This window comes from Stegostoma tigrinum, unplaced genomic scaffold (genome assembly GCF_030684315.1).
Source record: "Stegostoma tigrinum isolate sSteTig4 unplaced genomic scaffold, sSteTig4.hap1 scaffold_200, whole genome shotgun sequence".
NCBI classification, from domain to species: domain Eukaryota; kingdom Metazoa; phylum Chordata; class Chondrichthyes; order Orectolobiformes; family Stegostomatidae; genus Stegostoma; species Stegostoma tigrinum.
Window position 1 is genome coordinate 394,032 of NW_026728138.1, and position 26,518 is coordinate 420,549.

Here is a 26,518-nt window from a genome sequence, read left to right on the forward strand (position 1 = left end):
TCCTGTGCAGAGGCACACTCCAGAAGGAGGTGATCAACAGTCTCGTCAACCCCGCAGCCACCTCGAGGGCAGCGTGCGGTGGCGCAGAGATTCCGGGCATGCATAAAGGATCTCCCTGGCAGAACCCCTCTCACTGCCAGCCAAGCAATGTCCTTATGTTTGTTTGAAAGTTCTGGCGATGAGGCATTCTGCCAAACGACTTCGGCCGTCTGCATGTGGAACCACACGACGGGATCCACCCTCTCCTTTTCCCGAAGGGTTTCGAGGTTACTATGTGCTGACCACTGCCTGACGGCCTTGTGGTCAAAGGTGTTTCCCTTCAAAAATTTCTCCACGAAGGACAGGTGGTACGGGACGGTCCAACTACTTGGAGCGTTCTGCGGCAACGAGGCCAAGCCCATCCTTCGCAACACCGAGTACAGGTAGAGCCTCAGTAAGTAGTGCCACTTGGTGTTTGCGTCCTGAGGATCTACGCACAGCTTGATGCAGCCGCACACACAGATAGCCATCAGGGCGAGGGTGGCATTCGGTACGCCCTTTCTCCCATTTTCTAGGACTTTGCACATGGTGTCCCTGTGGACCCGGTCAATCCTCGACCCCCAAATGAAGTGGAAGATGGCCCGGGTGACTGCAGCGGTGCAGGTCCAGGGAATAGGCCAGGCCTGCGCCACATACAACAGTACCGAAAGCCCCTCGCACCTGACAACCAGGTTCTTACCCGTGATGCAGAGGGACCGGAGCGTCCAACTGCCCAGCTTCTGCTTCAGTTTGGTGATACGCTCCTCCCAAGTCTTAGTGCACGCCCCAGCTCCACCGAACCAAACATCCAGCACCTTCAGGTAGTCTGTCCTGACGGTGAGGGGGATGAAGTTCCCAAAGAACATGGCCTCGCTCTTACCCCTATTGACTTGGGCACCCAAAGCCAGTTCAAACTGGCCACAGATGTCCAACAGCCTACTCACCGACCGACGATTGGTGCAGAAGCCGGCAACATCGTCCATGTACAGGGAGGTCCTGACCTGAAGGCCTCCGCTGCCTGGGATAGTCACGAACTTCAGGCTCACGTCCTTCTTGATGGATGCGGCGATGGGCTCCACACAGCACACAAACAAGGCAGGAGAGAGGGGGCAGCCCTGCCTGACTCCAGATCTGACGGGAAAACTGTCCGATTCCCACCTGTTCATCGAGACTGCGCTAACAATGTTGGTGTAGAGCAGCCGGATCCTGTTGTGGATACCCTCCCCGAACCCCAATTTGGCGAGGACGTCCCTCATGTAAGCATGAGAGACCCCGTCAAAGGCCTTCTCCTGGTCCAGGTTGACGAGGCAGGTGTCCACCCGCCTGTCCTGCATGTAGGCGATCGTATCCCTGATGAGCGTGAGGCTCCCAGCGAGCTTCCTGCCTGGCACAGCACAGGTTTGGTCAGGGGCAATCAGCGACTCCAGGACAGACCTGCCCTGGTTGGCTATGACCTTGGCCATGATTTTGTCGTCCACGTTCAATAGTGAAATGGGACGCCAATTCTTAATTTCTTCCCTCTTCCCCCTTCCCCTTGTAAATGAGGGTGATGATGCCCTTCCTCATGGACTTGCACATTTCCCCTGCCCGAAGCACTCTGTCGTACACCTCCAGCAGTTCCTGACCGACTAGGTCCCACAGAGCGGAATACAGCTCAACCGGTAAGCCTTCGCTCCTGGGAGTCTTATTCCTCTCAACGGACTTGAGTGCTCTGGTCAGCTCGTTCAGGGATATTGGCCGGCCCAGCCACTCCCTCGTGCCATCGTCTAAGACCTCCGTGATAGACGACAGGAACGACTCGGAGGCCATGCTGTCCGTGGGCTTCGTGTTGTACAGTCCGGCATAGAAGAATCTGCTGATCCTCAAAATGTGGGGCCGAGACGACATCACCGAGCCGTCGTCCTCCTTCAGCCGGCTAAGCACAGAGCTCTCTTTGTGCACCTTCTGAAAGAAGAAACGCGAACACGTCTCAGCCTGCTCCACGGAGTGGACCCTGGACCGCAAGATAATCTTGGAGGCCTCTGCGGCGAAGAGCGAGGCTTGCTGGCCCCTCACCTCGCGGAGGTCCTCTGTGAAATCGACCCCCATTGACTGCAGGAGGAGCAGGTTCTGCATCCTTTTCTGGAGCCATGACAGATTTCCCCACCTCTCTCTCGCCTTCCGAACGCCCTTGAGGACAAAGAACCTCTTGATGTTCTCCTTCACCGTCTCCCACCAGTCGCCCAGAGACTCGGAGGGGTTTCACAGTTCTCCAACCAGCGTACTCCCTCTTAAGCTCCTTGAAGTTCTCTGTGGTCAACAGAGTCGTGTTGAGGTTCCACGTCCCCTTGCCGGCCTGCTGGTCGTCCTGTAAGTGACAGTCGGCCAGCAGGAGGCAGTGGTCAGAGAAGAACACCGGCTCGACGCCGGTGGACCTGACTGAGAGCGCCCGCGACACAAACAGGATGTCTATCCTTGAGCTGATAGACCCGTCTGGCCGCGACCAGGTGCATCTCCACTGCACTCCGTCTGCACGGGTGCTGAAGACATTGATCAGCTTGGCGTCCTTCACCGTGCCCACCAGGAATCTGGATGTGACGTCTGGTTGACTTCCCCCCCACCTACTGTCCCCATGCCGGATGTTCCATCTGCATCGATGATGCAGTTGAAGTCTCCGCCTAGGATGACCGGCCTGGACGTAGCCAGCAGGGGTGGAAGCCGCTGCAGGACGGCCAACCGCTCACTCCGCTGGGGTGTACACCTTGATCAGCCTCAGGGGAGCGTTCCTGTAGGTGACATCAGCCACTAGGAGGCACCCCCGCCACCACCTCCTGAACTTGAGAGATGATGAGTTTGTGCCCCCGCAGCAGAATAGCCAGGCCCAAGGAGCAACAGTCGCTTCCCCCCCCCCCCCCCCCCCCCGACCAGATCAAAGGCCCACAGGTCCAGGCACCCGACCACTTCCTGTACCTGCTGAGCTGCGGTATCCCGTACTCCTGCAGAAACAGGAGGTCTGCCTTGACGGTGGTCAGGTAGGCTGACGTGGACACACATCTTGAGGTGGACTTGACCCTGCGCACATTAATGCTCACAACTCGTACCCGCAGTGACCGCAGTACCCTCCCCGATTCCAAGGTCCAGCCCCTCCATCTGTCCCTTCATGCCCATTGCCCGGGCTAACTGCTGGACGCTCTCCGGGTTCAGGAAACCGTCCGTGCTGCCTTCCGGGTGGCATCCCCCCGTCGGGGGTATGGAGTCAGGAGAGTCCAGCTCTGGGTCAGGCTGGGGACACACTGCTTCCTGCTTCCCGCCTGAAGGTTCAGGGGGGCCTCCAGGGCCAAAGCAGCGCGTGGCTGGGTGTCGGTGGGAGTCTCAGGGCGCCTCCCATCACCTGGAAGCGGTGTGCTGCTTTCCTTCTCCCTTGAGATCTTTAGCTTCTGCTTTGGGCGGGCCCCCTCCGAATCTTTCCCCCCCCTGTAGCTGCCTCTTCCTGCCTGATGGCTGCGGTGCCGGGGCCCACCAGCACACCTTCCTCCTCGCTTTCCGGACCGTCGTCCACTCCCTTGGGTCACCTGTCGCCTCCTCCATCGACTCTGGGTTGTCCGGGGGGAGCGGAGCCTGCAGAGGCGCTTTGCTGGCCTCGGGTCCATCCTGTGGGGCTGGGCCCGCCTGCACGACCTGGCTGTCCTGCACACTAGCGGGGTCCTTGCAGGGGCCTGGTGCCTTCCCCTCCTCCGGGGGGGCTCGCCCCGCATTGCCCCTGCTGGCGACCTGGGCATAGGTATTCCCCTGATGCGGGCATGCCCTATAGATGTGGCCCGCTTCCCCGCAAAGGTTGCAGCTTTTTTCTTGTGGGCAATCGTTTGCCAAGTGTCCCTCCTCCCTGCAGATGGTGGCTTTGCAGTCGGCCGCCACGTGACCTGACCTACCAAAGGCCTGGCACACTTTAGGTTGCCCTGCGTAGGTCAGGTAGCCTTTGCTCCCACCGATCGCGACGCTGGATGGTGGGTGTATGATGTTCCCGGCCACGTCCTTCCTCAGCGTCACCTTGACCTGCCTCTTACTGGTCCAGATCCCGAAGGGTCCATGATGTTGGTTCTTTCCCCTTCCACCTTCACGTACCTTCCGAGGAAGGTCAGGAGATCAACTGCGGGCACATGCGGGTTGTACATGTGTACAGTCAGCATACGGCTCCTCTGCACTGACATCACGAACAGCGGGACAGTGGTCAGTACTGAGAGGGGCCCTTACCTCCTTTCTGCTTGAAAAACTCCAGGAAGCGCTCGCAAAGCTTGGCACTCCTGAAGGTTACATCATATAAACCTCCTCCAGGGAAATACTGCAGGCAGTAAATGTCCACAGCAGTGAACCCACAACAGTCCAACAGGACCCTTTTCATGAAGAAGTTGCAGTCCACAGGTGCACCTTCATCCACCTTCTTCACGGAAACACGGATTGTGTTCTGGACCCCCTGACCCAGGGCACGAGCACTCGTCGCAGCCATCGTTGCAGGTTGGCTGCTCCCCTGACCCAGCGCTAGGCTGAATCCAGCATTAAGATCCACCGGTTGCAAGGGTGCACAGCCAACCCGACGTCTTCCTTCCACCTCCAACACGGTCACACTGTCCTCCTCTCGGTCCACAAAAGAATGGGTCTTTATTTTTACCGGATGTAAGCTGGTTCACTGAGCTGGAAGGTTTGTTCCCAGACGTTTTGTCGCCATTCTAGTTAACATGATCAGTGGGCCTCGGGTGAAGCCCTGGTGTCATGTCCCGCTTTCTATTTATATGTTCAGGTTTCCTTGGGTTGGTGATGTCATTTCCTGTGTTTTTTCTCAGGGGATGGTAGACTGATTTGGAGCCAATGTGTTTGTTTGATGGAATTTATTCCGGTTGGAATGCCATGCTTCTAGGAATTCTCGTGCATGTCTCTGTTGGGCTTGTCTTGGGATGGATGTGTCGTCCCAATCAAAGTGGTGTCCTTCCTCATCTGTGTGTAAGGATACGAGTGATAGTGGGTCATGTCGTTTTGTGGCTAGTTGATGTTCATGTATCCTGGTGGCTAGCTTTCTGCCTGTTTGTCCAATGTAGTGTTTGTCACAGTTCTTGCAAGAAAAAACCTGGCCAAAGAAACACTGACTGCAGTATTATGAGAAGAACAGAAGACACATACACCAGACACCACCAACCTCATCAGCAAGGACAACATCATCAAGCTAGTGGACCTATGCCTCACCACCCACTTCACTTTCACTAATAAAACCTACAGACAAACCAACGGTACACCCATGGGATCTCCGATATCAGGGTTCTTAGCAGAGGCAGTAATGCAGAGACTCGAACAAACAGCTCTGCCAACCATCCAACCCAAACTTTGGGTCTGCTACGTGGATGACACCTTTGTCATCACGAAACAAAACAAATCAGAGGAAACCTTCAAGACCATCAATAATACCCTTACTGGCATAACATTCACAAAAGAGGAGGAAAACAACAACAAACTGCCATTCCTAGGTGTCACAGTAGAGCGAACAGTCAATGGGGAACTTCAAACCAGCGTCTACAGGAAAACAACACATACGGACCAAATACTGAACTACAGGAGCAACCATCCCAACACCCACAAACGAAGCTGCATTAGAACATTATTCCAACGAGCCACTGCACACTGTGCAGCACAGAGGAACTACGAAGAGCAGAAGAAAATCACCTATACAGCGTATTCAAAAAGAATGGGTACCCTATGAACACCGTCCGCCGATTTCTCAGCAACAAACCCAAACAAACAGACAAAACAGGCTCAGAAACCATAACCACGCTCCCCTACATTAAAGACATTTCTGAAATGACTGCCAGACTACTCGGACCTCTTGGCATCAGGGTAGCCCACAAACCCACCAACACACTAAAACAGCAACTAATGAACTTAAAAGACCCTAGACAGACAACGAGCAAAACGAATGTCATTTACAAAATACCTTGCAAGAACTGTGACAAGCACTACATTGGACAAATGGGCAAAACGCTAGCCACCAGGATACATGCTGCAAAAAGAAAATCGGAGATGGCAAAACCGATCTGCAGCGAAAGTGATCACACATGAAAACGCAAAAGCAGATCACTAAGCAAAGACACAATCTTTTCGGTCGCTTTCCCTGGTGGACTAGTGGTTAGCATTTGGCACTTTCGCCGCTGCGGCCTGAGACCAATTTCCCCGTAAGGGAATGGAAGCTCTGTAGTACTACTCTATGTTGGTGATAGCGCTTCTGACTGATTTTTCAGGAGCTGACACCCGATCTGTTTTGTCCCAAAAGTTATCATTTAAGATAAAACAAATCTGACAATCTGACACAAAAACAGTAACCCAAAGAGAAACTCAGCAAGCATGGTAATATCTGCAGAGGGAAACATTTCGGATCCACTGACCATTCGTCACTGCCAGGTTATCTGTGTTTCTATAGTAATATGCTGGGAGACATTGTTAACTTTATCTTTTGAATCATTTATTTATCAAAATCACACTTGCTCCTTAGCTTACCAGCATTAACTTTTGAACTTTAAAGGGACTTGAACAGCACTATTGCTCCTTCTGTTGCCCTGAGGTAATGAGATCCTCTGTTTTTTTTTCTTTTCTGTCAGCAGCCATGTGAAGTGGAGAATTGGTCCTTCCAGTGTCTACCACAGTAAGCTTCTACTTATCTCTCTTTGTCTCTGTGTATCCACCTGGCCGTCTTTCACATTATCTAACAGCCCATCTGTATATACCCCTCATTTCCTGTTTATGCTCTGTGTAAAGTCTGACATTCGGAGACACTCTGAGAATGGGATGTTTTGTACTGGACTTACATTCCTCAGATAATGTGTCTTTTGTTATGGCTGAGGTAAGGAGACATTTCTTGTCTCAAAAGATTATGAATCTCCAGAATTTAAATTGGAATTCCTAATCCACCAGGAAAAAAAACAATGTCACAATTATAGGATTATAGCGATTGTCTTTACTGTTGGTGTAAAATGTTTGATTGATGACACCAGAGAATGAGAGGGATTGGCTTGTGGTCTCTGTGCTAAGACCACCACATTCCTGGTAAGGGTGCAGTTTATCCTGCCTCACCTCGTTACTCCTGCCAAACGGGGAATGAAGGGATGAGAATACAAGTAAAGGTGAAGCAGAAGTGCTTGTGGAAGAGCAGAAAGGAACTTTATGATGAATCCAGCAGTAAAAGAGACCCTGAAGCAGACTCGTGATGTCAAATGTGTTTTCTTTGCCAGTAAAACTCACCGTCACTGCTTCAATTCAATGGTCCCTGCTTTGTGAGGCGGTATCTTTGCTGGTTGTTCACACTGTGAATGTTACCATTGCTGCTCATGTTCATGCTAACTCCACAACTCTAATGCATGTAAGCATCACACATAAACTGGAGATTGGAGCTGAAAACCGAGAGACCTCCAGCTGTGCAACAAGACTAGCTCCCTGCATTAGGAGCTTCGGCAAAGCTTCATGCCAATAGCTTCGGTTTTGCAAATAGCCAGTGCATTCAGTTATTGAGAGAAAGATTGGCGTTTCAAGGCTACCCAAGAGCCCAGCTTCTTTTATTTTGTTACCCTGTGATGTTGCCGGTGATACAGAAGATCGTCAATCGGGATTATGCCTTCAGGAGATAGCTTCGAAACTTTGTCAGCTCCACTATTTTCTAGTCAGACCTCCAGACATCCAGGTTTCAAAGCAGTTATTCTCAACATTGTGATCCGACAATAAACCAACTATGTACCTGCATTTAGTTAATTGAAGTTTATGAAGAGATTGGAATCAAACAAACCCATCAACGATCGTGTCTTCCCCAGCTCCACGCTCAGTGAGACAGGGACAAGCAGCAGGATTTTGTCATCACACTGTCCATGGCCACTGCATCTTCAATCAGCTGCTTGCTGCACATCCCTGGCAGGCAAGATCCTACAACCAGGGCCAATCTTCTCCATCCACCAAGCACAAGATCAAGAAAAAAACAGGAAGATTTCTCCCGCTCAGTAAATCCCAGAGCACCATTGACACAATCTCCGCGTGAGTGGAATTTTCTCTTAGCTCCACTTGGGAAAACGTAACTGACACTCCGTATGAACGTCTCTTCTCCTGTGAAAAATGACATTTCACAAGGTATGCAGCAGATTCTTCTTGATCTTTGAATAGTTTTTAACTGAAGTGTGAAAATCCAGCCCCCAAATGCGAAGCTACAGAAGTTGCTGATGTACTGATCAAACAAAGTGCTGAAAGTATTAAGTGAGACTGGGCAGACAGACACACATCTCACACAATCTGTAACAGAAATCACTGGGTTTATTGCAGCAGATTCACCATCCCAGAGTGACTGACAGTCACATGGGCAGCTAAAGGATGAGGGCACCGACATTAAAATATGAATTTTGAATGTTAAATGAAAATGGGTTATTATGGTCTGAAGGAGTAACAGCTGAAAAGTGGAAGATGTAAATGATATTATTTGTGATTGAGCAGAATAAACTGGGAACTTGTGATTTTCGAGGTGGATCATCTTTGGCACATTGAAATGAGGTTGCAGGGGCTTTGGTGTGAAAAGGGAAAATAAGGATTTTAGATAAATAACAAGACAACCAAGTCAAGCCTGGCTAGCTCAGTTGGTAGAGCGTGAGACTCTTAATCTCAGCATCGTGGGTTCGAGCCCCACGCTGGGCGTCGTAGCTTCTTACTGCTTTGCTTTCTGTGATGAAGCATAGCTTTCCAACGTTATCAGTGAAACGAGCAGCTGCAGCTATGCTGAAAACATGACTGCACTTCTGCTGTGAAAATCCTGGTTTCCAGTTTTGCAGTGAAATTTGATTCCACTTCCCTGGAAATCGCAGAGATCGTTTTGGACATGCAGCCGCTTGTGTAATAAATGACAGGACTTGCAAAGGCACTAACGCAACTCCAACCCTGCACCAATAAGATTGTTCAAAGTCACAAACTGAGAATGGTCACGTCCTGGGCAGCTCCATGTTAAATGGAGCTGAAACAGAACGAACTAACTCTGGGGATACCACGGAAAACATCGATGACGTCTACTTGAACTCAATGGCTATCCTCCTCGCCCATTTTCTTGGCTGCTCGATAGCGCCCTGCTACAATATTAATTTCACACCAAATGCTGATAGTTCTTCAATCAAAACAAATACCAACAGAAAGCTTCGGTCCCTCTCCATTGTGGGTAAGAACCTGGTTGTCAGGTGCAAGGGGCTTTTGGTACTGTTGTATGTGGCGCAGACCTGGCCTATTCCCTGGACCTGCGCCACTGCGGTCACCCGGTCCATCTTCCACTTCATTTGGGGATCGAAAATGGACCGGGTCCGCAGGGACACCATGTACAAAGACCTGGAAAATGGGGGAAAGGATGTACCGAACGCCACCCTCGCCCTGATGGCTACCTTTGTGTGTGGCTGCATCAAGCTCTGGGTAAATCCTCAGTACGCAAACACCAAGTGTCATTACTTACTGAGGTTCTACCTGTCCCCGGTGTTGCGAAGGATGGGCCTGGCCTTGTTGCCGTGGAACGCTCCGAGTAATTGGACCGTCGCATACCACCTGTCCTTCGTGGAGAAGTTTATGAAAGGAGACACCTTTTGACCACAAGGCTGTCAGGTAGTGGTCAGCACGTAGTATCCTCGAGACCCTTCGGGAAAAGGAGAGGGTGGATCCCGTCGTGTGGTTCCCCTCGCAGACTCCCAAAATCGTTTGGCAGAATGCCTCATCCCCAGAACTTTCAAACAAGCACAAGGACATTACTTGGCTGGCAGTGAGAGGGGCTCTTCCAGTGAGATCCTTTATGCACACCTGGAATCTCTGCGCCACCCCACGCTGCCCTTGAGGCGGATGTTGGGGTGATGAGACTGTCAATCACCTCCTTCTCCCTGCTCTACGGGCTGTTCCTGGGACGCACACCTAGACCAAAATCAACTGCGCCTGGAGGACCATCAATGCGGTGAAAGATGCTCTTTGGTCTGCCCGCAACTTGCTGGTCTGCCAGCTGAAAGAACTGACCCCGACCGAGTGTTGCAGACTGGCCCACTCCAAGGTCCAGGACTACGTGCTGATAACGCGCTAAAGCTTGGGGCAGCCGCCGCCAAGGCGCGTTGGGGAAAGACCACCAAATGAAACCCCTCGTCCAGAATGGAAAAAAAGGGACCTATCTGGTAACTGGGCCCAGCTGGCGCCTTCCCCAACTGGTCAGGGGGCTAACGGGGACTCTGTGGGGAGACGACTGCCGGGGTATTTTCTTTGCCTTGTATTTTTTTCTTTGTTTTGTTTTTGCCTTTCGTTGGTGTCCGTACCCCCTGGGTAACCAGGAGCAGCTTGCATGACTGGGTCGGTGTATAAATGTTTTATTTTTTGTACTTTCTATGAATAAAGTATATTTTTTTCAAATAAAAACAAGTGATGAAACGTCTGAAAATGAACCTTACAGCTCAGTGAGCAAACTTGCATCCTCGATATTAGTTCTGGTGAAATGGAGTTTCGGTACAGTTTAGAAACAGCAAGGGACTGAAATTGACCGTGGTCCGTGTACATACACCCCAGTCAACTATCGTGGTAATTTTAGCAGAAGGCACTAAACAGGAAATTGAAGACACCAGGAGAAAGGGGGAGCTCTAATTATGATGAATGGCCATTGACTTCAAGAGTCAGGTGACTTCAGTCTGCATAAAGATTGGGCAAAGCGAATCAGTTATCATTCCATACAGGAGGAATTTCTGACGTACTTTTTAAATTCATTCACGGGATGAGGGCATCACTGGCTAGGCTAACATTTATTACCCATTCCTAAATGACCAGAGAGCAGGGAAGAGTCAAACGCATTGCTGTGGGTCTGGAGTTACATGTAAGCAAGGAAGGCAGTTCACTTCCCTTAACTGATAACGGTTCGTATTGAATTTAAATTCCGCCGTCTGCTGCAACGGGATTCAAACACAAGCTCCCAAAATACTATCTGGGTTTCTGGATTAAGTGTCCAATGATGACGACCTCAGGCCATTCTCTTCCCCAATGAAGTGTGTGCTGTGCGGGTTTCTGGATCAACACTTTGAGGAACCAACAAGCAAAACTGAAGTTTGAGGTGGGAAGACTGTGCTCATGCCCCCTCGGGGAAGTGAACCTCATTTTCACCCACAGAAGGAAAGAAACAAGGACGCCTTCCACCGAGAGTGCCAGAGGCTTTCGGAGAGAGCAATCCCCAGAAAGCAGAACTTTACTCACTTGGCTCTATTGTCCCATTCCAGACTCCAAAACTAGAACCTGTTTACAGCAACAAATGGAAGTATTTGACGGATGCCCTGGGTTTGTGCTCCTCCCCCATTGCTCACCTACAGTTTTCCTGCTTCACCTTGTACTTCCAGCCAAACATCACTGATGCCAGCTGCTTCCTGCCATTCCAAATGCTGCTCCTCAAGTGGAAGGACAAACAGCAATGTGGAAATTCACACATATTTCCGGCCTGTGGAGGAAATGATACTGTTATAATTTCAGATAATTTTTAAAGGGCTCTTTTTGACCTTTGAAGCAGGGTGTGTACAAACACTATCACAGGCTCGAACTCACAACCACTTGTTTCTGAGACCAGTGCTCTGACCACTGAGCTGTGGAGCCAGGCACAAGGCATGGAAAGAGGGTCTCATGTATTGGAAATAACAAAAGAATAGATAACTGGAGACTATTATATATCAAGACGTAACAAAACCGAAACAGAGCAGAGGGGCATCATGTGCAGAAGGTTGGGAGAATGCAAGGCCGAATCAGACAGTGTCCTGAGTGCCATAAACTGATCTTTCCTGCTGGTCCAGTGATTACGATTCAGTGCCTTCACTGTCGTAGCCTGTTCATGGTTATCATTTAAAGTAATAAATCTGAAATATTGACTGATCTTGAGAAGCAGAATTATGTCATTGATCAGTCAAAATCAATTCACTCCATGTTACAGTTCCACAGCAGCAATGCCAGCTGAAACTGCCTGGCGTGCAATCAGTTTAAAACAAGAATAGAGGGGAGGTCAGGAAAAGTGAAGGGCAATGGTAGTTTGTGAGAGTTGGCTGGAGGCCAAGTGGAGTCAGGTTCAATGTGGGTGCTGAAGACCAGTCTTCACTGTTACCCTGTTATACAGATCACATTGGATCAATCACACAAGGACCCTCCTTTGTGTGTTGTCCTTTGCACATCACAACTCGGGTCAGTGCCTTGAGGGGCTCGGATACTTTTAATTTGGCAACTAACTCAGGTCAGTTTTGCACAAACTAAGCTGTGTCGGGACACTATTTAAACGGACCACCACTCATTGCAATGACCCAGAACTATGCAGAAAGAGGAAGAACACCAATACAAAATCTTCGCTTTGAATGGATATCCCTGCAATTTCATCCGCAGGTGCTGACTAAACAGCAACACGAAGAGGACACATTATGCCCTAACACACTGGACACACTGCCATACATCAAGAACATATCAGAACTGACTGACAACTCCTATGAGCACTAGGAGTTACGGTAGCACACAAGCCCAAAGCCATGCTACGACAAACATTCTCAAGGATTAAAGACACCATACCCACGACATGCAGAACTGACATTGTTTACAAAATACCGCGCAACGATTACCACGAACATTATATCAGACAGACAGGAAGGAAACTAGCCATCAGTGTACATGAACATCAGCTGGCAGCAAAATGACATGACAAACTTTCCCTAATATCAGTACACCCGGATAATGAAGGCCATCAGTTTAACTGGGACAACATAACCATAGTAGTGCAAACCAAACACAGACACACATGGGAATTCCTAGAGGCATGGTTCTCAATCCATAATGCAGTCAGCAAACATATAGAATTGGACCCCATATGTTACCCATACAGAAGAGAATGCACAATGACAGAAGTCGCCGGAACGGACCAGGCAGTATAAATTCCAAGTGGAGGAGGACAACATCACTTCATCGGAAGTCTCACCCATGACGTTACTTCGCATGGTGACGAAAAGTCTAAATGAAAACAAGCTCACAACTTTACTTGTTAACTTTACTGTTTTATGTGTGGCTCAAAGTCAGTCTTTGTGATATTATACACACACTGTTCTACCTGCTTATCCCGCTGTACACAAGGTTTCCCAACAAAAGGCAGCTTTATGTGGAACATAAGCAGTTTCTCCTGACAATGGGCACCATTGCCATGAGCTGGGATATGAAATAGACTGTGAGCTGAAGTAGCCCCACACTCATGTTACTCATTTACCTTTCAATTTCAATTTTCAATTTCCAACACCCAGCGATCCATTCACTTCAGCTGCTGGGAACCTGACAAGAACAGCGTTGGGCAGACATTCCTCTTCGGGAGATTCTGTCAATTTGCAAGGGTAGAAAAGCTGTCAACTTTACTCGAGTGAGACAGGATACAATATTCCAATCCAAATTCCGACGCAGTATCAATGACACCACTGGCTCCACATGTCTTGCTGCAGCTTTCATCCCGTAGATTGTGATGTAATCAGGGATACTGGCAGAAAAACCATTTGCAAGGTGAATATCCAATAAAATAATCACCGTCACTGCTGCACTTCAATGTTCTCCCCTTTGTGAAGCAGTGAATGTCACTGGCAAACGAAACACATTAGCCCTCACATGCCTGCTTCACTATCACCTGTTTCTTTGCCACCTGTTTCTCTGCTGGAACTTGCCATTGTTTTATTCACAGTCATTGCAAAATTCTGCCTCACATATCTTTTTTTATTACATAATCTCCTCGCAACTTAAAAACATCCCCCAGTCTTGAAATCTCCCACCCTTGGGAAATGATGACCATAATTCATATTATCTACATGTCTCATTATTTTATGAACTTCTAACAGGCCGCCTCTCAACCTCTTAAGCACCAGCGAGAAAAGTCAAAGTCTATCCAACCTTTCTTTATAAATCAAACCTTCCATACCAGGCAATATCCTGGTAAACCTCTTCTTAACACTCGCCAGCTTCATAATATGCCTCCTGTAATTGTGCGACAGAAACCGCGCACTGTATTCCAGAAGAGGTCTCATCAACATCCTGTGCAACCTCAATATGACTTCCCAACTCCTAAACTGAAACGATCGAGCAATGAAGGCTGGCGTGCCAAAAGCATGTTTAACGACTGTCTAAATGTGATGTAAACTTCAAATAATCATATACCTGGATCCCCTAGGTCCATGAGTAGACACCTTAACAGTGAGACAAAGTCTGTGGGAGGATGGGGAATAGTTTTGAATTTCTTTGACCTCACATCTAAAGAAATTATTTGTACACATGCAGCCGAATAAGATCAACAATTCATTCTTCGTGAAGAACTATAAATGAACCTGAACATTTTTCCATTAAAAAGTTAGACCCTCTCGAGTCAGAAGAAAGATGTCGCTGTTCTGTTTCTGAGATGTTATCCAACGAGTTCTGTACCATGTCATTCATTCACCATATCCTGATACATGAACTTTGGATCACTCTCCAAAGGTATCAGTAACTATTGCCAATCCTCAGTTACATCTGGATAATTTGATGTTTGACCTTTCTGAACCAGTGCAGGTCGTGTGGTGAAGTCGCACTTGCAATGATATTAGGTAAGGAGTTACCAAATGATCATGAAGAATTAGTGATGTTTTCCAAAAGGACAATTTAAATGTTTTCACATTTTTGATTCAATTCAATGATCTGACATATTACATAAAGTTGTCATAAAACAATATTTGATACCAGGCACTTATTAGGACAAGTGACCCAAAACTGGCCAAAGAAGTAGGTTTCAAGGAATATCCTGAACAAACAAAGGGCTTTGAATCCAGGGATGTTTAGGGAATAAATTCAAGAGCTTATGGCCTTGGAAGCTGAAAACATGAAAAAGGTGGGAGAGTTAAAACCAGAAATCTACTGGCGGTTGGAAGTCAGGGAGAACAAATGTCTTGAAGGAAAAACCAAAAGAACAGTAGATGCTTGAAAGTAGTAACACAAGCAGAAATTGATGAAAAACTCAGCTTATCTGGCAGTGCTTATGGAGAAAGAGCAGCATTATTGTTTTATGACCAGTAACCCTTCTTCAGATATACCTCAGAGGGTTTTGCAGCTGGGGGGACTATCAAACGAAGGAGATATAATGACAAAATTTCTAAATAAGGATATGAATTTCAATACCTTGGTGCTTTGCCACCCAGAAAATGTGTATGTTAATGAGCACAGGATGGCAAAACTCGAAGATGCTGAAATGGGTGAGAGTAAACACATGGGCAGCAGATTTTTGGATCATCTCAAGATTTCAGGGAAGTAGTATTAAGAAGCCGGCCAGGAGTGTGTTTGGGGAGTTAAGTCGAGAGGTAACAAAGGAATGGATGAGAGTTTCAGCAGCAAATGAACTGAGATGCTGTTGAGGTTGAAATTGTATGTGGCCTTTGTGATAATGGGCGGGGTGTGAGTAATGTGGTTGGAAGCTCACCTTGGGTTGAAATATTGCACCATGACTGTGAGCAGTGTGTTACCAGCCAGTTACCAGGGGCAGGGATGGAGTCAGTGGTGAGGGAGTGGAGTTTGGCTGCCAGCCTGGATTGATATTTAGCATTTTCTATTTAAATGTGATCTATACCCCTTTTCAAACAGGAACAGACTTGGCAGCAGAACTAATTTGTGAACCAACTGTCGGCTTTATTGAGACAAAGTGTGGAGTTTATCTGTTATGAAGTAAACTACAGTGACAAACTCAGACAGCTATTTCCAGGTCCACTGTACCAAGTGTGGCCTACTCTACATTGGGGAAACCAAGCGGAGGCTTGGAGACCGCTTTGCAGAACACCTCCGTTCAGTTCGCAACAAACAACTGCACCTCCCAGTTGCAAACCATTTCCACTCCCCCTCCCATTCTTTAGATGACATGTCCATCATGGGCCTCCTGCAGTGCCACAATGATGCCACCCGAAGGTTGCAGGAACAGCAACTCATATTCCGCCTGGGAACCCAGCAACCCAATGATATCAATGTGGACTTCACCAGCTTCAAAATCTGCCGTTCCCCCACCGCATCCCAAAACCAGCCCAGTTCGTCCCCTCCCCCCACTGCACCACACAACCAGCCCAGCTCTTCCCCCCCACCCACTGCATCCCAAAACCAGTCCAACCTGTCTCTGCCTCCCTAACCGGTTCTTCCTCTCACCCATCCCTTCCTCCCACCCCAAGCCGCACCCCCATCTACCTACTAACCTCATCCCACCTCCTTGACTTGTCCGTCTTCCCTGGACTGACCTATCCCCTCCCTACCTCCCCACCTATACTCTCTCCACCTATCTTCTTTACTCTCCATCTTCGGTCCGCCTCCCCCTCTCTCCCTATTTATTCCAGTTCCCTCTACCCATCCCCCTCTCTGATGAAGGGTCTAGGCCCGAAACGTCAGCTTTTGTGCTCCTGAGATGCTGCTTGGCCTGCTGTGTTCATCCAGCCTCACATTTTATTATCTCTATTTACAGTTGAATGTGGATTATACTGCTTATGCCAATAACTAGGCAGTAGAGCAGTGATACAACTTATTGGAGTTTTTGCAGCCTCGGTCTTCAAACTTTTTCTTCTGTCATGGACTTTTATCTTCTGATTCTCGTTGCTTTCCATTACACAGACCTTTCTTGAGAATCTCTTTTCTGCTTGTTCTTTTTTGATTAACCTCCCTCTCTGCCCAATCACAGTTCATATGAACAACACTCACCTCACTTAACCACGTGGTGTTCTTCATATTCATAATTATTCTCTTTACATCTTACCTGAGGACTGCTATACCTGTATTTATCACTCTTACTTCACTGCTATTTCTCTATTCGCTGCCAGAGCGGTATCAAGAGCTATCTTTAGCTTTGAGCTGCAGGAAGCCTTTTCAATCGCGACTTATTAAAAAAAAACAAAAGAACTGGGATGTTATAAATCAGGAACAAAAACAAAGTTGCTGGAAAAGCTCAGCAGGTCTGGCAGCATCTGTGAAGGTAAAAAGACAGAGTTAACGTTTCGGGTGCAGTGCCCCTTCCTCAGAGCGACTTATTAAAACCCCAGGATCGCTAATGTAACAATCTTTCTCATCCAGTTCTCAGTCTCATTTGTCTCAAAATGCAACATTGTGATGACCATCATTAGCTTCTCACAATGACAACATGAAGCACTGCGCATGCTCCAGATCACAAGGGCATCTGGGTGATTGATGTCAGCGAGGGGCCAATAGGGCTGCCGTGCATGACCGGTGGATGTCGCTGCCATTCTAACCAATCAGAATGAGGAGGGGGGCGGGATCGGTGAAAACCACATGATCATTCACGAGAGCAGCGCAGAGTTGCTCAGATAATTTGAACCGCAGATGCTGGAGAATCCGAGATAACATGGTGTAGAGCTGGATGAACACAGCAGGTCAAGCAGCATCAGAGGAGCAGGAAAGCTGACGTTTTGGGCCTAGATCCTTCGCTGAGTCCAAGATTTGTGCAATTGAGGTAAGAGCAGGACACGGTAAAGAAAGCAAATCGGCAGAAAGCGGGAGGGAAGTGATATTCGTATGGGTTTGGAAGTTGTACAAAGACTTAGTGCACGTTGGAAATCACACACATTTAAAACTCCCAGACTCATGTTTGCAGAAAACAAATCAATGCCTCAGATGGCGATAGGCCCGTGTGACCGTCACCATCTTTATTGGGGGCAATGATCCGCGGGGCGTATGTGCGGCAGCTTTGAAACTTTAAAAGGGCCGAGGTGAAGCTGGGCGCGTGCGCGGCCGCCTCTGGCTGAAAGTGAGAGAACAAGGTGTGGGGCTGGAGGAACACAGCAGGACAGGCAGCATCAGAGGGGCAGGAAAGCTGGCATTTTCGGGCCTAGACCCTTCAGAAATGGGGAAGGGGCAGGGGATACTGAAATAAACAGGGAGACAGGTGGAGAGGAGACAGACAAGTTAAAGAGGTGGGGATGGAGCAGGTAAAGGTGAATGTAGGTGGGGATAGGTCAGTCTCGGGAGGAGGGGATAGGTGAGAGGAAGAACATGTTAGGGAGGCGGGGATGAGCAGTTGTTTATTGCGAACTGAGCGTAGATATTCTGTAAAGTGATCCCTAAGCCTCTGCTTGGTTTCCCTGATGTAGAGGAGGCCACAACGGGTACAGCAGATGCAGTACAGCACATTAGCACCTGCATTCCCCACACAGATGGCCTAAAAGCCCTATACTATTTCCTGTCCTGCAGGTCTGACTAGTTCCCCTCCACTGACCCCCTTATGCGCTTAGGTGAACTCATCCTCACCCTCAACAATTTCTCTATCAACTCCTCCCACCTCCTACAGACAAAAAGGGTGGCCATGGGTATCCGCATGGGCCCAAGCTATGCCTGCCTCTTTGTCGGAACAATCCCTCTTCCGTACATACACTGGCCCTGAACCCCACCTCTTCTTCCGGTACATGGATGACTGTATTGGCGCTGCCTTGTACTCCCATGAGGAGCTCGAACAGTTCATCCACTTCACCAACACCTACCACCCCAACGTTAAGCTCACCTGGGCATCTCTTAACACCTTTCTCACCTTCCTGGACCTCTGTTTCCATCTTGGGCAACCGTCTGGAAACCAATATCCATTTCATGCCCACCGACTCTCTCAGCTACCTAGAATACACCTCCTCCCACCCACCACCCTAAAAAAATGCCATCTACTATTCCCAATTCATTCACTTCTGCCGAATCTGCTCCCAGGATTCCACTCCCGTACATCTGATGTCCTTCCTTTTCAAGGACCGCAACGCTGCCCCCCTCCCCCCAGCAGTGATCGAGAATGCCCTTGACCGTGTCTCCCGTATTTTTCCACAACTCCTCCCTCGCGCACCGTCCCTGCAATAACAACCGAAAAAGAATCTCCCTCATCCTCATGTACCACCCCACCAATCACCGGACCCAACGCATCATCCTCTGACATTTCCGCAATCAGGAATCCGACCCCAACACCAAAGACATTTTCCCCTCCCCACCCTTGCCTGTTTTCCGGAGGGACCACTCTCTCCGTGACTCCTGTGGCTCCACACTCCCCTCCAGCCCCACCACACCTGGCACTCTTCCCTGCAACCGCAGAAAGTGCTACACTTGCCCCCACACCACCTCCCTCACCCCCATCCCAGGCCCTAAGAAAACTTTCTACATCAAGCAGATGTTCACCTGCACATCTGCTAATGTGGTATACCGCATCCCCTGTACCCGTTGTGGCCTCCTCTACATTGGGGAAACCAAGCGGAGGCTTGGGGACTGCTTTGCAGAACACCTACACTCGGTTCACAATAAACAACTGCACCTCCCAGTCGTGAACCATTTCAACTCCCCGTCCCATTCCTCAGACGAAATGCCCATCCTGGGCCACCTGCAGTGCCACAACGATGCCACCCAAGGGTTGCAGAAACAGCAACTCGTATTCTGCCTGGCAACCCTGCAGCCCAATGGTGTCAATGTGGATTTCACAAGCTTCAAAATCTTCCCTCCCCCAACTGCATCCCAAAACTTGCCCAGGTTGTCCCTGCCTGTCTAACCTGTTCTTCCTTTCTCCTATCCCCTCCTCCCACCTCAAGCTGCACCCCCATTTACTGCCTACTAACCTCATCCCACCCCCCTGACCTATCTGTCCTCCCTAAACTGACCTATCACCTCACTACCTCCCCACCTATACTCACCTTTACCTGCTCCATGCTGGCATCTTTGACTTGTCCGTCTCCTCTCCACATATCTTCTCTCTCCATCTTCGATCTGTCTCCCTATTTAGTTCACAACCCAATTATCTCAGGATTTTGAACGTTGAAGGAGAAAGCAGCACTCACACTTTGGACAAATGCAAATGGTTTGTGTGTAAAAGAGTCTGAAGATTCATCTGAAATGTTCTAACACCATCGCAGTGACACTTGGGAGACACTGTGGAAATGGGCAGATTGCAAGAAGGAATTTCTTCATCCATCCCAGCTGGAAACTGACCACCAGAGTCACACTGGAGAGAAACCATTCACCCGCTCTGATTGTGGTATGGGAATCACTCAGTCATCTAACCTGTTTAAACACCAGGGAGTTCACACTGGAGAGAAACCATTCACTTGCTTGGAATGTGCGAAAGCATTCACTCAGACAACTCACCTACTGATACACCAGCAAATTCACACTGGAGAGAGACCAATTGGCCTGTTCTGTGTGTGGGAAAGTTTTTCTGACTCGAATTCCCCTCTGACACACCAGCGATTTCACTCTGGGGAGAGACCATTCGTGAGCTCTGAGTGTGGGAAAGCATTCACTCAGTCATCCAAACTGTCACAAAGAACCACAGTTGAAGGATTTTGCTATCACGCTCACGATCAAATGAACTATAGTTTTTGGCTGTTTGTACTGATGTTACTAATCTCTGCTCAATTAAAGGTGCTGATGTTGTGAATGAAATGTTAATAACAGTTGTATATTTGTCAGGTGGAGCTTGGAAATAGTCACGTCACGACACATTCACACTGACTAAAGACTATCCACCAGCACAGTGTGTGAAAAGGGATTTCCTGGTTCATCAGGACTGGTTAACTAGCAGCAAATTTGAGTAACTTTTTTTAAATTCTGCTGTTAGCTGTCTCCAAACCAGGTATTTTTGGGCTTGTTTCTGGAGATCGTAGAATCCCTCCAGTGTGGAAGCAGATGACTTGGCCCATCAAGTCCACACTGAACCTATGAAAAGTGTCTTACCCAGACCCTGTCTGCGCTGGTTTCCTCCCACAGTCCATAAATGTGCAAATTAGGTCGATTGACGATGCTAAATTCCCCTTAGTGTCTTGTGTGCAAAATGCAAGGACAGAGTAGGGTGTGAGACTGGATGGGATGCTCTTTGGAGGATTTGTATGGACTGAATGGCCATCTTCCACACTGTAGGAATCCTATGATGATCTTGATGGCCCTTTATTTATTAGTTATGTCTGCACACCTTTTACAATTACGGATCCTATTGCTCTCCACAGACACGTTTCGACTTTTAATAGGTATTTGTTGATTTGTAAACAATCGTAATGTTTCCTTTTGATTTTTGCCCACAAAATGAAAGTTTTAAGTCTAAACAAAAGATTGGGAGGAGTCCAGTACTATATCCCCGATTGCATTTTCCCAATCGGCTATGAAACCTGGTGTCCATTGTGACTCTGTTCGCGGGGGGCGGGGAATGTAGTCTCTTCAGATCTTTACCTGTTGTCCATGGCAGTGATGGATTTCATGATGAATACGTATGCACTAGATATCATACAATGTCTTGGTTTATTTTCTATTTAGTCTGCTGTACTTTACTCTACAGAGACCGAGATAATGGTCTGGGGACCTAGGTTTGAATCCCACCATTCCAGATGGTGGAATTTGAGTTTTAAAAAAAAATCTGGAAATAAGAATCTAATGATGACCATGAATCCATTGTCATTGTTGGAAAAACCTATGTCCTTTAGGGAAGGAAACTGCCATTCTTATCCAGTAATATCAAGATCCCATGAATGATTTTTTTTTAAAAAATTTTTTAAAAAATCTCCCACAAATACATTTATCTCTGTCTTAATTTATTTGACAACCGACAGTTCAAACTGGTTGATGGCTACTTTCACTTTTGATCAAGTTGTGGCCATTTCATGGTTGAAACAAAAAAAAGAGCATGAATAACCACAGTTGTTCTCGTAGGAACAATGCATGCTCTGCCATGTTTGAAAAAAAAGCCTCATCTCACTTATGAGCCAGATATCAAAGCTGACCAAATCCTGATGCTGTGGACCGTGAAAGTGAAATTCTTCACCGTCTTATCCACTTGTGTTGCTATTTCAGGGAGCTATGAAACTCCCAATCTCCTGAACACCTTTGAGAATTTCATCAAACTGACCCCCAATGACAAGAATGGAGAGGGTCAGCTTGGATTGATGATCATAATTCAGGCTCAACCAATCTCCTGGAGCATTTTGAGAATGTAATTAGTAGTGAGTGTGGCCACCTCTCTGTACGAAAGTGATACAGATCCTCTGATCGTGCTTGCCCCACATGGCTGATATTGAGTAATTTCTTGGACATGCTGTGTCAGGATCTCCTGACTTAATCCTGTCTCCCTTGCCCTGACTGAGAACTGTTTCCCTGAGACTTTGCGACGCGACTATTTGGTCGAAACATATGTGTGTTGCCACAGCTGCTGACAAACCCTTGACTGACTGCTGGTAATAACAGTGCTAAGCTGCCTGGCTTATGCCTGTGATAAACAACCAGGCAAGACAGGAGCACTGTGAAACATTAAGTTCTAGTTGAGACATCAAAGTGCAAAAATGCCAGAGAAAGGCAGAGATATTGTGGCAGAACACGTCTCAGGTGCTGAAAAGCTTGTAGAGTTCTTTCAGAAAGCATGTACTTTGCAGACAGGCAATTCTGCATCTTGATGTAGCATTTTTATCTAACTTCTGGCTCATTTTGCTACATTTGCAAATATCTCATGAGTTAGGAAGCATGGACTGGGAGCAGTTGTTCCATGGTAAGGGAACTATAGACATGTGGAGACTGTTTAAGGAACAGTTGTTGGGAGTGATGAGTAAATATGTCCCTCTGAGACAGGCAAGAAGGGGTAAGATAAAGGAACCTTGGATGACGAGAGCGGTGGAGCTTCTTGTGAAAAGGAAGAAGGTAGCTTACATAAGGTGGAGGAAGCTAGGGTCAAGTTCAGCTAGAGAGGATTACATGCAGGCAAGGAAGGAGCTCAAAAATGGTCTGAGGAGAGCCAGGAGGGGGCACAAGAAAGGCTTGGCGGAAGGAATCCGGGAAAACACAAAGGCATTTTACACTTACGTGAGGAATAAGAGAATGATCAAAGAAAGAGTAGGGCCGATCAGGGATAGCATAGGGAACTTGTGTGTGGAGTCTGAGGAGGTAGGGGAAGCCCTAAATGAGTTTTTTGCTTCTGTCTTTACGAAAGAAACGAACTTTGTAGTGAATGAAACCTTTGAAGAGCAGGTGTGCATGCTGGAATGGATAGAGATAGAAGAAGCTGATGTGCTGAAAATTTTGTCAAACATTAAGATTGACAAGTCGCCAGGCCCGGACCAGATTTGTCCTCGGCTGCTTTGGGAAGCAAGAAATGCAATTGCTTCGCCACTTGCGAAGATCTTTGCATCCTCGCTCTCCACTGGAGTCGTACCTGAGGACTGGAGAGAGGCAAATGTAATTCCTCTCTTCAAGAAAGGAAATAGGGAAATCCCCGGCAATTATAGACCAGTAAGTCTCACGTCTGTCGTCTGCAAGGTGTTAGAAAGGATTCTGAGGGATAAGATTTATGACCATCTGGAAGAGCATGGCTTGATCAAATACAGTCAACACGGCTTTGTGAGGGGTAGGTCATGCCTCACAAACGTTATCGAGTTTTTTGAGGATGTGACTAGAAAAATTGATGAGGGTCGAGCTGTGGATGTGGTGTATATGGACTGCAGTAAGGCATTTGATAAGGTTCCCCATGGTAGGCTCATTCAGAAGGTCAGGAGTAATGGGATACAGGGGAACTTAGCTGCTTGGATACAGAATTGGCTGGCCAACAGAAGACAGCGAGTGGTAGTAGAAGGAAAATATTCTGCCTGGAAGTCAGTGGTGAGTGGGGTTCCACAGGGCTCTGTCCTTGAGCCTCTACTGTTTGTAATTTTTATTAATGACTTGGATGAGGGGATTGAAGGATGGGTCAGCAAGTTTGCAGACGACACAAAGGTCGGAGGTGTCGTTGACAGTATAGAGGGCTGTTGTAGGCTGCAGCGGGACATTGACAGGATGCAGAGATGGGCTGAGAGGTGGCAGATGGAGTTCAACCTGGATAAATGCGAGGTGATGCATTTTGGAAGGTCAAATTTGAAAGGATAGGATTCTTGGCAGCGTGGAGGAACAGAGGGATCTTGGTGTGCAGATACATAGATCCCTTAAAATGGCCACCCAAGTGGACAGGGTTGTTAAGAAAGCATATGGTGTTTTGGCTTTCATGAACAGGGGGATTGAGTTTAAGAGTCGTGAGATCTTGTTGCAGCTCTATAAAACTTTGGTTAGACCGCACTTGGAATACTGCGTCCAGTTCTGGGCGCCCTATTATAGGAAAGATGTGGATGCTTTGGAGAGGGTTCAGAGGAGGTTTACCAGGATTCTGCCTGGACTGGAGGGCTTATCTTATGAAGAGAGGTTGACTGAGCTCGGTCTCTTTTCATTGGAGAAAAGGAGGAGGAGAGGGGACCTAATTGAGGTATACAAGATAATGAGAGGCATAGATAGAGTTGATAGACAGAGACTATTTCCCAGTGCAGAAATGGCTAGCACGAGGGGTCATAGTTTTAAGCTGGTTGGTGGAAAGTATAGAGGGGATGTCAGAGGTGGGTTCTTTACACAGAGAGTTGTGAGAGCATGGAATGCGTTGCCAGCAGCAGTTGTGGAAGCAAGGTCATTGGGGTCATTTAAGAGACTGCTGGACATGCATATGGTCACAGAAATTTGAGGGTGCATACATGAGGATCAATGGTCGGCACAACATTGTGGGCTGAAGGGCCTGTTCTGTGCTGTACTGTTCTATGTTCTATGTTCTATGTTCTATCTCCTGGTCTGGCTAATGTGAGAATTGGCTTGGTCATTTGCAGTTGTATCCCATGTTAGTGAATTGGTAATCTGATTAAACTCACAGGCCTTGACTTGAGAAAAATAAAGCACATATTTGATTGGTTGCTGTTGCACTCAAATGAAAAACGTGCAGTGTATATGCCATATCTTTTCCTAGCTCACAGTGTTTCCAAAATCTCTCGTTCAATACATCCCAAGTCGTCACCATCAAAGTCAAAACTAGTGAATACTTCGATCGCTTCATCTTTTGTTTTTTTTTCTGAAATGCTATTTGTAATGAGGTAGTATTGGCAGGCAATTTTCTTTTACTTCTGTTGCCATGTGTGAATATTCAGGGATGGTGTTGGTGGGAAGATGCGACATGCACCACAGATGAGGCACGAACATTAGAACAAGTGCTGAGCATGCAGAAAAGGAGAGATGAACGGTTACCTTGGAAAAAGCATATTTGGAGAAAGTTGGGTGAGAGTGTTGAGAGAAAGCACTTTGGCGGCATGGTGGCTCAGTATTTAGCACTGCGGCCTCACAGCACCAGGACACGTGTTTGATTCCAGCCTTAGGTGACTGCCTGTGTGGAGTTTGCACATTCTCTCTGTGTCTGTGTGGGTTTCCTCAGAGTGCTCTCACAGTCCAAAGATGTGCAGGCTAGGTAGATTAGCCATGTTAAATTGCCTGTTGTGTTAAGGGAGAGTTTGATTAGGTGGGGTGTAGGTCTGGCTGGGATACTCTGAGGTTTGATGTGGACTTGTTGGGCTAAGGGCTGTTATGGTTCCAGAGTGCTGATCTGCTGGAGATTACAAGGTCCAGAGCTGGATGAACACAGCAGGCCAAACAGCAAAGGAGCAGGAAGTCCGATGCCTCAGGCCTAGACACCCTTCTTCAGTTTTTGATAAGGCTGTTTTTAAAATTGGTTTAACGAGACTGCACCATTCCGAGGAACACTGCAATACCAGGATGATGCATGGAGAGGACAGAGCAAGCTGCTGTTCCAAAAAATCGGTTTAATATAGGGTCCTTAAGTAAAGAACATATCAGATATTAAAAGCTGATAAGAACATTTTTTTTTAATTTGAAAAAATATACTTTATTCATAAGATGTACAAAAAAACACATTCATACACCTACCCAGTCATGCAAGCTGCTCTGGGTTACCCAGGGCGTACGTACACCAACTAAAGGGAAAAAAAACAAAACATTGAAGAAAAAAAACAAAGCAAAGAAAATACACCGGCAGTCTTCACCCCGCACAGTCTCTGTTGGCCCCCTGACCAGTTGGGGAAGGCGCCAGCTGGGCCCAGTTACCAGATAGGGCCCTTTTTTTCTATTCTGGATGAGGCGTTTCATACGGTGGTCTTTCCCCACCGCGCCTTGGCGGCGGCTGCCCCAAGCTTTAGCGCGTCACTCAGCACATAGTCCTGGACCTTGGAGTGCGCCAGTCTGTAACATTCGGTCGGGGTCAGTTCTTTCAGCTGACAGACCAGCAAGTTGCAGGCAGATCAAAGAGCGTCTTTCACCGCATTGTTGGTCCTCCAGGCACAGTTGATGTTGGTCTCGGTGTGCATCCCGGGAAACAGCCCATAGAGCATGGACTCCCGCGTCACGGATCTACTCGGGATGAACCTCAACAAAGACCACTGCATCCCCCTCCAGACCTCCTGTGCATAGGCACTGTCCAGAAGGAGGTGATAGACAGTCTCGTTCCCCCTCATGCAGCCGCCTCGAGGGCAGCGTGCAGTGGCACAGAGATTCGGGGCGTGCATGAAGGATCTCACTGGCAGAGCCCCTGTCACTACCAGCCAAGCAATGTCTTTGTGCTCGTTTGAAAGTTCTGGCGATGAGGCATTCTGCCAAATAACTTTGG

General features: G+C 47.9%; 1 non-coding gene and 1 pseudogene across 1 annotated transcript; one reads left to right on the forward strand and one right to left on the reverse strand.

Moving 5' to 3' along the window:
* Positions 1 to 8,630: 8,630 nt before the first annotated feature.
* trnak-cuu (transfer RNA lysine (anticodon CUU)) lies at positions 8,631 to 8,703 on the forward strand. The gene has a single exon. It is a non-coding gene; the product is annotated as a tRNA-Lys (tRNA).
* A 16,870-nt stretch (positions 8,704 to 25,573) lies between these two features.
* On the reverse strand, positions 25,574 to 25,738 carry LOC132207901 (U2 spliceosomal RNA; annotated as a pseudogene).
* Between the last annotated feature and the right edge of the window lie 780 nt (positions 25,739 to 26,518).